Source organism: Ailuropoda melanoleuca, chromosome 3, assembly GCF_002007445.2.
Source record: "Ailuropoda melanoleuca isolate Jingjing chromosome 3, ASM200744v2, whole genome shotgun sequence".
Lineage (NCBI taxonomy): Eukaryota > Metazoa > Chordata > Mammalia > Carnivora > Ursidae > Ailuropoda > Ailuropoda melanoleuca.
Window position 1 is genome coordinate 82,728,935 of NC_048220.1, and position 12,146 is coordinate 82,741,080.

At 44.9% G+C, this 12,146-nt stretch overlaps 1 protein-coding gene across 1 annotated transcript in view; it reads right to left on the bottom strand.

Moving 5' to 3' along the window:
• Positions 1-12,146, bottom strand: part of MCC (MCC regulator of WNT signaling pathway) — a 407,237-nt gene that overhangs the window by 249,653 nt on the left and 145,438 nt on the right.

Genomic DNA, 12,146 nt, shown 5'->3' on the forward strand with positions numbered 1-12,146 from the left:
TTGGAACTCTATTGTCCTTATTAAGTTATATACTGCTTTTGTAAACCACTCTACTCCCTGCTTACTCATAACAGGGATGGAAAGACTGCAACGCAGATATTGTTTCCAAATCCTATCACTGGAGCCATTCATGTAACATTAGGTTTAGGACCTGAGAAATAACCGCTGCTCCCTTCATATTGAAGTATGCAAAAACGGAGCCCCAAAGAACTCAGGAGACATGGCAAGGTTTTTGGTGACTTTTAGAAGCCCAAGTGAGATCCTAGTTTTCCTCACTCCGTTCATTGTTCAGTCCAGTATGGAGCCTAGTCTTTCTACCTTTGTCCTCAAATCATTTGTTGAAAAGGAAGGTGTTGGACACTGGAGATGTAATCTTGAAAGAAGATTTTTCCTCTATTTTGGCCTCAGTCTGTACTTTCTAATTGATGAAGTTCTTTCCAGTTCACCTCTTAACTCAGGCAAAAGACCTGGTGGGCAAAGCATCCCCTGGAAGGGAACCCAAACAGTCAATAGTGACTGCCCTGAGCCAACAAGCCCCTGTATGATTGACCCCAAGATAATGATCAACCTGACTTTTATTACACACTTTCATGTACCCACAGACCTTTGTCCAACATTTTCCTAAATAAACCTGGAAGTATTTTCAGCACTTTGTTGACAGCATTTGATGTAAGTCCACTACCTACCTGGTTTCGGTCTCACTGAAATCAATTCCTTTCTTGTTTCACCACCACTCATCTGCCTTTGGATTTTTGTCAGCATCGAGTGACCAAACCTGGTCTGTTTGGGACCCCCAGAGCCAGGTGCCCTTGCACCCTTGAGTTTCTCAGGACACAATCACTGCCCTGGAGCAGTTTACAACTACTGAAGAAGACAGGGATATACACGAAAACATAGGTGATAATATGGTTAGCAAAAGTCCTACAGGAATCCAGAAGAGGGAGCCTATGCCAACGGCAGGGCAGGAGCAAATGAGGAAGGCTTTGTGACGACGGGGGGCATTTGGTGGAAAAAGAGCAGACCACAGGTGAGGGCCACGGAGAGAATTCTAAGTGGGGGAGGGTGGTGGGGTTACAGTTCCATCCCTAGCACACAAACACATTGGAATGGCTTGTGACCTATTCCAGAAAACAGAGAACAATGTGAACAGGGATAAGTAGGAAGTAGAAAAGCTACAGAAAGCTTTCAGTGACAGGCTGAGGAATTTCAACCTCCCTTACCCAACAGCCAATACAAATTTCTGCTGGTACAGATAGAAGTTCTAGTAGAAATAAAAGGGATGCATACAGGCAGTATTTTAAGGAGAACAGCTCTGGAAATGCAGAAGACTGAAGAAGACTGGTATCAGGGAAGTCTTCAAGGAAACCAGCAGTTCAGGTGTTAGGTGGTGGGGCCGGTGAAGAGAAGGAGGACAAATAGGTCTAAGAAAAAACAGTCAGAGAATGGCCAATGGGATATGGCCCATATGTGGGCAGGATGAAAGAGATGGAGGAATCAAAGAAAGCTCTACATCTTCACGCACAGGTATGGGAGGATAGGGTCTCCATGACCAGAGAGAAGGAGGTCCGAGATACCCCGACAGGTGGCAGCACGGGTAGGGCGTGGTCACATACGAAGACAGATCCAAAAGGCAGAGATGAGATGCTGAACTACAGCTCTGGAAAAACACCAGAACTATAGTATTGGGAAACATACAGAAGGAACAGCCAACCCCTGACGATGAAGGAGGTATCCAAGGAGTTCCAGAGCTCAGCCTGGGGTACACCCTATTGTGAGGGGGCAGTAAGAAGCAGGAAAAGTCGGGAAAGGGGACAGAGGGAAAAGCTTCAAGAGGAGGCTAAGAATGGAGACAGAGGGGGAAAAAAAGAATGAAGACAGCATAAGAGCAAGCCAAGCGGGAGCTTCACAAATCAGTATCATCAAACGTCCAAGGAATCAAAGTCAATGAACACAGAGAAATGCATCGGATGAGGTGACTAGAAGATCATAGGTGTTAGAAGAAAAAGTTAAGAAAGCGGATGTTAAGCAATAAAATGGTCTAAAAGGAGATATGGGAACTTGAACAATCTCCACGGATAACCTGTAAGGAAACAATAAAGTCAGCAAAATCTGAAAGGCAGGGGGATGTGACAGGCGGCTCTGCGCCCTGTGACTCAGGAAACTGGGGCTCTGACAGGATCACGGCTCGGCTCGGCTCGGTGCAGAGCAGGAAAGGGTGCCTCCACTAAGCTTTTCACCTATGTTAATGAACTCCGCCTCCACAACAGGCCAACAAAGGGAACCCTACTAGTTCCATTTCTTTCTTTCTTTCTCTTTATTGCAGAAAATGAAGCACTGAGATGTTCTAGAACACAAGCTAAAAAAGTATTAGCTTAATTAAACTATCAAGTCCGAAGCCTCCAGTGCACTTTAGTCGCTGCTCTTCTCCGCCAGGCACCGTGTAGCCTTGGACAAAAGTGGGACTTTTGACTTCAGTTTTCTCACCTGTAAAAATATGGCTAGACTTCTCTGATACATAACATTTCCAGCCTTAACATTCTAAGATTCTCAGGCTCTGTGTTACAGGAGGTCTTTGCCAAGGCTTCCCTATAGACCCAGCTTCCCTTTCTTGGCTTCTTTACATCTCAACAAAGGGCTCTGCTGTATTTACAATGAAGCCCGGAGCCCAAAAGAGTGGCTTACCCTCAGCCTGTAATCTCCTTGCTTCCAACAAGCAGCTAGAGACCAGAGTCACACAGCAGAATGTGAATCAGATCAAGTACATTACCTGGTTTTATTGCATGTGACCATGCCTCAGTGCCCAGCTAAATCTAAATTTTATATGCAGGTGAAGTAGAAAGGAGGACAGTATGTAAGAGATGATCTGGCTGCTTCCTGAATTTCCTTAACATCAAGACTCTGCTGATTTTCTAAATGCTAAAAGGCACATAGGTCAAGCCTTCTTGGGCCAACACATTTAGCAAGGAGGGTTCCGAATAGCAAAGCTATTGCTACCCTCCTCGTCCATGGTCACAGGAGGGTTCTAATACAGACAGGTTCTCTGCACCAGGAACAGCACGGAATGATACTCTGGTTCTCCGGGCACACGCGGCAGCCCTTCCCTTGTTTAAAGGCCCAATTAGCCACCACACTGCAGATCCGGACAGGGAAGGCTTAGTGGATGTAGAGCAGAGCCAAGTGCCTGTTGTTTACAGCTCTTCTCCTCCAAATGCCAATCTCAACAACATAAAGATCCACTTAGAGCCAAATAAAATACGGCAAGAGCAGGAGGTCGAGAGAGATGAGGACAGGAGGACTTCCCCACTTCACTGAAGACAAGTCCGAAGATAAACCATTCCTCAAGGTCCCCTCTCCCCAGTGTCCGAACCATATCCTCTGCTTTTCTTCATAGCTTTCTGTGATAACAAGGTTTCCTCTCACGGCTGACAAACCCTTACACTAGAGCCCCACTGCAGCCCCATCCTTTCCAGAGCCTCGTCCAGCTCTGCTTGTATTAGCTACTTCCTCTCCTCTGTATCTTCTCTCCCTTCCTCCCGGCTCACAACATGCTCGGGGGAATGGGATCGGGCAGCTTGTGTGTCTGTGTGCTCAGGGCATGGAGAGGGCACCTGGGACTGTCGGGCGGCAGGGGCGGAAAGCAGAGCTGTGCAGAGCAGCAGGCGTCCGCTCACTTCCACACTGGCTCGACCAGGACCGGGCCAGTGGGACAGAGGCCCTCTGACCCGCTGTCCCTTATCCTGGTGTCCCCATCTACCTCCCAACCCCTCACTGTTGCCATCCACTAAGCTAATCCTCTACGATTTAAGACTTCCCATGTTACTAGCCTCTTCCGACTTCAAGAAGGGCGGGAGGGGAAAGATCAAAGAAAATATTGCTCAATTTCAGAAACCACTAGCCAACAGTAAGAGAAACATTTAGAAGGAACAGAACTTCCCTGGCAGTCTGAAACCCAGACCGAGAAGATGGTCTCCCCACAAAGCCAGGCTTGCTTCTCACGGTGTTTCCAGGTGCACCGCATACAGCAGGACTAAAGGTGGTCATGAAGACGCACCACCGTCAGACGTGACACAGAACATTCTGCCGGGGAGGAAGAGGCCGGCGAGGTCTCTGATCAGACCACCACTAAGGAGCACCCTCCCCAGGATTCTCAATCTCTCAAGCCTAGATACTGAGAGGAAATGACTGCATGAATGTGGAGATGGGAACACTACCTGGAAGACCGTCAGGCAGTCCAGTCGCCTCAGTTTATAAAAGGAAAAGGAGATACAAGATCTGCTCAAAGGTCACAGAGCAAGAAAGACAGAGCTGGGACTGAAACCCATGTCTCTTGGGTCAATTTATCCCACTACCACAGTACACGCACGGCCTCCCTAGGTCTGTCCTCTTACACGGGAGACACATACCATTATAAATATATCAAAGTTACTTAGATTACCAGACCTTTTCTGTGATTGCGTGTTCTTCGCTATTGGAATCTTAACACCAATTGCAAAGTTATGTCACACAATTCCTGAGAAGTGCGTGGAACTGGTTATGAAAGCAGTGTGGGGAATTCAGACCAAGTATTCAGTGAGTGACTCAAAACTGGAGACAAAACCGGCCAACACTGGAAAATGTATGTGACTTTTCCTAACGGGCCGGGTTCCAAGCATATGTAATACTATTCCCTCCACTTCCTATGTCCTGATGACTGGAAATCTTGGGGTTAGTCCAAGGCCGACCTACACACGCACAAAGGGAACTCCCTAGGATGGTATTAGGGAAATACGGCCCCCACAAAAGGGGTAAATTTCAGGTGCATCATTCCAATAAACTATCTCAAGTGACAATGTTCTTCCCAAGTATTATGCTGCAACAAAGGGTTTATACCTTTTCTTTATTAACTTAAGAGGCAGAGATTCTATCCAGAAGGTTTCCTTAGGGTACTGTTTCAACAATACCTTCAAAACCATTTTATCCACCTCCACTTTCTTCCATGTTAACACGTCATTATCGTCCTGAGGAAAATAAAGTTATCCCATCTCTTAGCTTATGAACTGCAGACGGAGAATTTCAGTTGTCAACTCACTGCCTTTGTGAATGGCAGACGTGCTAACCACAGCATCAGGAATATTTTTGTCAGTCTGGCCTTTTAATCAGTGCTGCCTACTCTTTTCTTTTTAAACAAAAACGTTGGTATTCCCTAGGTTAGATATCAACTTTTAGGATTAAAGTTTCCATATGACCCCATTGATTTGTGCTTAGAGGAAAAAAAAAATACAAGAAAGTGTACTAAAAGAAACTTGAAGCTACAGACAGCTTCTCTGATAGTCTGGAATCTTTTACAGCTGTATCTTTATAGCCAGGATGACTAATGCAGGACCGCAGGGGTTTGGCGAGTAACTAAATGAGTCAAGATGGCAGGGCCAAGTTCACAGGCAGACACAGAGCAGTAGGGGCTGTGGCCAAGTGGAGAAGGTACAAAGACTTAGCCCATTACTACCATGAGGAAGACCACTGCAGTGTACCCAGATCTTCCTCTTTCTCAAGAGGCCACAAATCCAGGTTTGGGGGGGAGGTCTCAATTTTTTAAAATGTCAACTCAAGTTGAAAACAAAACACTGTGCCCAACTAAATACGCCCATGAGCTAGACTTAGTTGTTGAGTTTCCAGTCTGCTACAGGAAGACGGAATGATACATATTCAATGACTACGATACTGTTAAAATTCCTTCAGAAACCCTCCAGTGGCCTGAGGAAATGTGAAAGGAATAGGAACATGAGCAAAGACAGCAAATTATTAAAGTTTCATAGACTTAGGGGACAATGAAAGCATTTGGATTCTCTGTAAAGTCACTGGGTTAATGCAAATAAAACCCCACCCTTCATCCACTACAAAAGTCAACCAAGAGGCCTGTTCTCCTTCATCACTCTCTATGCCCCCATTTACTCCAGCCATCCCTGACTTCCTGCCAACACCAAACCAGTGGCCAGCACCAACAAGCCCCCGCCTCTCGTTCCCATCCCACAACCTCGGTGTGGCCCTCACCCATTGCCTAGACCACTGCAGTCACTATGGCACCCCCAGACTCTAGTTTCCCTCTCCTCCTGCCTCCCTCCAACCCTGGTCCTGTCTACAGGAAACTACCAAAGTGATTTTACTCCAGTGTACTTATCATAAATCCTCTGGAAGTAGGAAGGAAACAGCTAACAGTGTTTGCTCCCAGAAGGGGGACCTGGAGAATGGAAAATCTGGGTTTGAGGACGTCTTACTTGCCCCTGCATCTCCTTCTACCCTTTATTTTTTTTTTTAAGATTTTATTTACTCATTTGACAGAGAGAGATAGACAGCCAGCGAGAGGGGGAACACAAGCAGGGGCAGTGGGAGAGGAAGAAGCAGGCTCCCAGTGGATCAGGGAGCCTGATGTAGGGCTCAATCCCTGAGCCGAAGGCAGACGCTTAATGACTGAGCCACTCAGGCAACCTCCTTCTACCCTTTCTGAATTTTGTTTTCACCATAGGAGTATCACTTTCTCAAAAATAGACTAAGTTTTTAAAAATGTGGTATCCCAGGGCTTCTAGATTAAGAAGCAAGACATTTCCCCATTCCAACCCACAGGGATACATCCATGGGCTAAGCATTTTAATCAGTGAGATGAGAGTGTATTGAGAAATAAAGCAGAGGAGAGCTTGGGACACAAACAGGTAAAATCGAGAGTGTTGTTGGAAGTTGGTGGGAACTGAGATTAGAAGCATAGAAATGGAGAGTCTGAAGCAAGTCTGCAAAATGCGGGCCTACCTTGAGCCTTCCTCAGCTTAAGGGTAGGACAGGATTGTCCCCTGGTCTGAAGTCAGACATCTGCTCTCCCAAACAAGCAAATAATCTATCTGCCAGGTGGGATGGCACCCCTCCACAGGCACCTCTTCTCTGGCACTGAGGGAACCTCAACATGTCCTACTGCCTCCACCTTGATACGCCCTAAACTGAAACCTGCTCTTGGACAGACCGTGTGCTCAGTGTCAGAGTGCACAGCCAGCCCTGCCAAGGAGAGCAAAGGTCAGCACGGGCAGATGTGTGGAAGAAGACAGAGATTAAGTCTGCTGCCTATAACCAGCACCTAATCCTTTGTTTGTGAGTATGGATAGGTAGCCAAGGGTCACAGACTTGAGGAGTAATAAAGGGACAAAAGAAAAAGACAAGTATGAAACAGAACTGATCCAGAAGAAAGAGACAGTAATCCATGAAGCAGAGAGAATGGGGGGCAAGGGTTGTCTGAGTGTAGTCAAAGACATTAGAAAATATACAATACATACATCAAGTGCATTATGAAAAGGAGAAGAATACAGAAATTAAAATTTGACTTTGGAAGTTAAAATTTCGATAGAAGGGCCAAATAAAAGGATGATTAAATTCCCAGAAAACCAGCCTGGGGCGGGGGGGGGGGGGGAAGCAGATACAGAAAGTTTGATAAGGTAACATGAGAGTTAATCCAGGAAATCTAACGTCAATCTACTGAATTTACCCCCAGAAAAATGGGGGAGGGGGGAGAATCATGGAAAGGAAATAGTGAAAGAAATAAAAGATTTCCAAGGGGCGCCTGAGTGGCACAACGGTTAAGCGTCCGCCTTCGGCTCAGGGCGTGATCCCGGCGTTACGGGATCGAGCCCCATGTCAGGCTCCTCTGCTGGGAGCCTGCTTCTTCCTCTCCCACTCCCCCTGCTTGTGTTCCCTCTCTTGCTGGCTGTCCTATCTCTGTCAAATAAATAAATAAAATCTTTAAAAAAAAAAAAAAAAGATTTCCAAGAGCTGAAAAACACAATCTTTCCAGGGAAAGAACCCACAGGTACTGAGCAGGATACATGAAAAAAGATTCTCACAGAAGTTCACAATATCAAGAAGAAAAGATTCTAAGCTCCCAAAGAAAAGTCCGTATGAAGACTTAGCAACATTGGCTGCTAGAAAGAAATTCCTTTCATATGCTGAGGGAAAATTATTTTCAACTCAGTATTTCATACCCAGCCAAATTACCAATTAAGAATGAGGGCAGATAAACATGAGTTCAAAGTATGCTTGCCACACACTCTTTCTGAAAACTGATTTCAAAATACACTCCAGCACAATTAAAAATATGTCTAAGAGGAAGATACAGAATCCAAGAAAAAGTAGAATAAAAGGAAAAGAAATTTCAGGATGACAGTTGTGTAAGCAGGTCTTAGAAAGCAGTTAATGAAAAAAATTCCAAAAAGTTGTATAATTGAGAGAATACATTATTCTAGTGCCAAGAAAGAAAACATGTTACTTCTGCTAATGGAAAGACAGGCAATTAGAAGGTCCAGGAAGAACAGGGCTACACAAGATTGTCACAATCCATACGTGAAGCAAACAGAAGTGTGCCATGGTTCTGAGCAACTGACCACACTTGAAAAGAATTTGACTTAGATGATCAGATTATCTCCCTTCCAGTGACCTACACATAGAAGCAGATTTCTGTCTCTGTGGTCCATTTGGATACCACTTTAGCAGAGGTATCTGAGCCTCTGGATCTAACCAAGGAAAAAAGCAAACCATCTCCTGGATTTTCCCCGTATGAGTGTGAAAGGTACTGACCGTCGGCTGAAGAAACCTGCCCTTCCCACTCTTTCTTTCTTAACTTCCTTCACAATGTGACCCCAGTTAGAGCCGCGGTACTTAGGGTGGTTTCCTTTAGGATAAAAAGGCCAACAGTTGCTAAAGAGAAAGCCCTGCCCTTTTCCCTTCTCTGTTTTTCCCACCATTTTGCTTCTGGGGAGGAAAGCCACACATTAAAAATAGTGGGCATGAGGGGCGCCTGGGTGGCTCAGTCTGTTAAGCATCTGTCTTCAGCTCAGTTCATGATCCCAGGGTCCTGGGATTGAGCCCTGTGTCAGCCTCCCTGCTCAGAGGGGTGTCTGCTTCTCCCTCTCCCTCCCCCTGCTTGTGCTCTCTTGCTCACTCTCTCAAATAAATAAAAATCTTAAGGAAGGAAGGAAGGAAAATGGTGGGCATGAGGTTCGAGAGTCCAAAATGACCTCCATGAGTGCCTCCACCAGCCTTGGATGGACTTCCTCTGGGCTCCTTGTCATGGAAGACTAACCCTAGTCTATTAAAGATGTTAGCTGCATGTCTGTTGTTGGGGAACACTTCCCTAACTGAAACAAGGAGTCAATTTCCATTTTGAATGAAACTTAGTTTGAGCTGGGTTTCTGAAACCTGCGAGTCAGAAAGATCTAATACATACCTTCTTTCTTTGCACTTTGCTCCGGGACCAAGAGGCACAAAGACCCAATCTTTTACCTTCAGCCTTGACAGGAATAAGATGTTGTGTAGCGTCCCACAGAGCCTTCGTTTGAATACCTACTTAGCTCCAACCACAGACTAATTCCTGTCCGGAATATGGGACACCAAGCTGACAAGACACCACATGTGTCCTCGTGGGCCCCACTAAAATGGGGCAGAGAGTTTACAAACACATAAAATATTGCCAGAGTATGGGATTATGTTATGCAAGCATGGTGAAGGGAGTAATTTAGATCAATCTAGTAATATTTCAAAACACAGCAAATTCTCAAATTCAAGAGTGCTTGTTTGGTCGCATTCAGTCACATCAACATCTCATTCACCAGTCATCTCTCCATTATTCACCGAACAATGGCACAGAAAAGCCAAAATAATGTTTTCCTTGAGTGAATTTATATTTTAAACTGGGTGTCTGTTGTTCTGGTAATTTACCACACCCCAAAAAAACCGAATCCAAATGGAAGGTTCTAACTCAAAAGAAACCAGCATGATGTTTAGCTGTGCCAACCCTGTTCTCCCCAGTTTCCATGCAGGAGGCAGCTACTGACACCACCACTGTAACTGAACCAAAGCCTAGCCTCATTCCAGCACTGCTGCTTTCATTCATTTAACAATATGAAATGACCATCTACTGTATCAGATGCTCTGCCCAGTGTTGTGGATACTCTAGAATATAAGCAATAGCTGCCTTCAAAGTGCTCTGTCTACAGATGGCAGGGGCAGGGTAAGGGTTCAGATAGGGCAAGTCACCAAGCTGTTACAATACAGTATACTGAGTCCTAGGAAGGGGAAATTCAAGAGTACTATGGAAATACAGAGCAGGGATTTGGAGAGGAAAGGAAAAGAAAGTTAAGTGAGGAAAGGAGCCCTAGGAAAAATAAGGGATGCTTAGGATGGGTTCTCCAGATAGAGGGGCTAGCAAATGCCCAGGTCTAGAGTCAAGACATGACATGGTATAGTCAAGAAACTTGAAGTTCAAGGAACTTAGGACAGGTTTGAGATATTCAAACAGGATTCCAATGAGTAGTCATCTAAGTTAAGAGTGGTACAATCACTGCAGGCACTGTCACTTTCATTCTTTCTACCTGACACACTCAGCATAGCCTCAAATCAAAAGAGTCACTGTGGCCTTCAGACCTGGGTTAATGCCAGTTTTTGCTTTATTTCTACACCATATCAAATTTTTGCTTATTTTGCAGAAAACGCTAGTAAAGCAAAACCCTGAAACCATTCTGATGTAAAGCAGATCACAACCTTCCTTGACTTCTCCAAGGTAAATAACTTCCTCTTTAGAGCAAGAGGTGAGACCCGGCAGGAGGCTATCAAACTCCATTACCCCTCTTCCTATACCTGTTGTCACCAAGTCAGCGTCCCAAACTCATTTCTTTTTGCCTTCGACCTTCTATCTTGTTGGTAGAGGTTACCAGAAGTTTGTAGTATCAAGATACAGAGGCAGCTGCGTCTTTTGGGGCTGAGCACGTCCAATTTTAAGATTCAGGGGATTCGGGCATACACTCCAGGCACCGCTTCCAGTCCTCCTGGCACCGCTTCCAGTCCTCCTGGCCTATCAGGGTGTGTGGGACTAGAGTTCATGGGATGGTATCTAAAGCCTGTGTGGAGAAAAGAAACCTCTTCCTTTAAGGGAGGGAGAGCAGACAGATGGGCAGATGGTACCACTGCAGAAATTTACAGGTTGGTGACAAGCTGAGGAAGTCACAATTCAATGGCTCTGTAAAGCAGGAGGCCGGGGCAGCTGCTGAAATTGACAGACGTGATCAGATAGGAGTGTAGAAAAGATAGCAAATAACCACTGTGGTGAACCCAGGGACAGTTGTCCCGGGCAGTGTTTGTCAGGGAGCTAGTGGCAAGGGACCCCGAAACCAGTATTCTTTAAAAAGGGAATTAAAAAATGAGAGTGCAATGCAGTAGTAGTGGTAGAGTAAAAGCAATCAGTGTCCATAAAATTAATATAACATGTCTGCATGTATACTGAATCATGGTATCAAAGTGTTCTTCCTGGGGGTGGCCATCAAAAGCCAACAGACTAGCACAAACAGAAGGAATGGCTCAGGAGCACAGGGACGCAGGCAAAGTTGGAAACAATTTAGTTTGTGGCGTCACTCATCCACATTGTAACGATTTGTGCCGCACACCTGGCCTGCCCTAGAGAAGGTAATTAAATTGAAAGACTCCTATTAAATGCAGTGACTCAGGGAGAGAACGCATATAAAAATACATAGAGTAATAGATCTTATAACTTATTCTACTTAATTATGCTAATTAAAACTTTTAAGGTAATTTGACAGTAAATTAAGGCACTATACCCCTCTGCTTGACCACGTAATTACGCTCTTTGCTATCCATTAAAATTCTTCTATCCAAAGATCTTTAAGTGATCTATTTAGCTTGTAAGATAGAGCAAGTGCTGGGAGTAAAAAGGTTAAGAGGTGTTTTATTTTAAAACCACCCACATTTTATGATTTACAATAGCAAAAAGACAAAAAAAAAAAAGCCCACAGAACCCCATTCTTGTTAAATACTCCCTAATAACTAAAGTCAAATAAATTCTCTTAGAAGGGCACACCTCCAGCCCAAAAGGAACCATAAAAATGACTCCATTTTAGAGGAACGCATTTATTTTCCATCCTCAGTCATTTGAGAGATGCCCCATTGTTACAGATGAATCCCAACTCCAACAGCCAAAAAATGAACGTTCTCATTTAGCCAGAATGAATACTATTCAGAGAACAAGGCTGTCCTTCAAAATCATCAGCCCCGACTTCTAATTCCGTGTGTTACTTCACGGGTTAGAAGACAGCCCGCCCTGGTAAAAAGCAAAGTTGCCAGGTAAT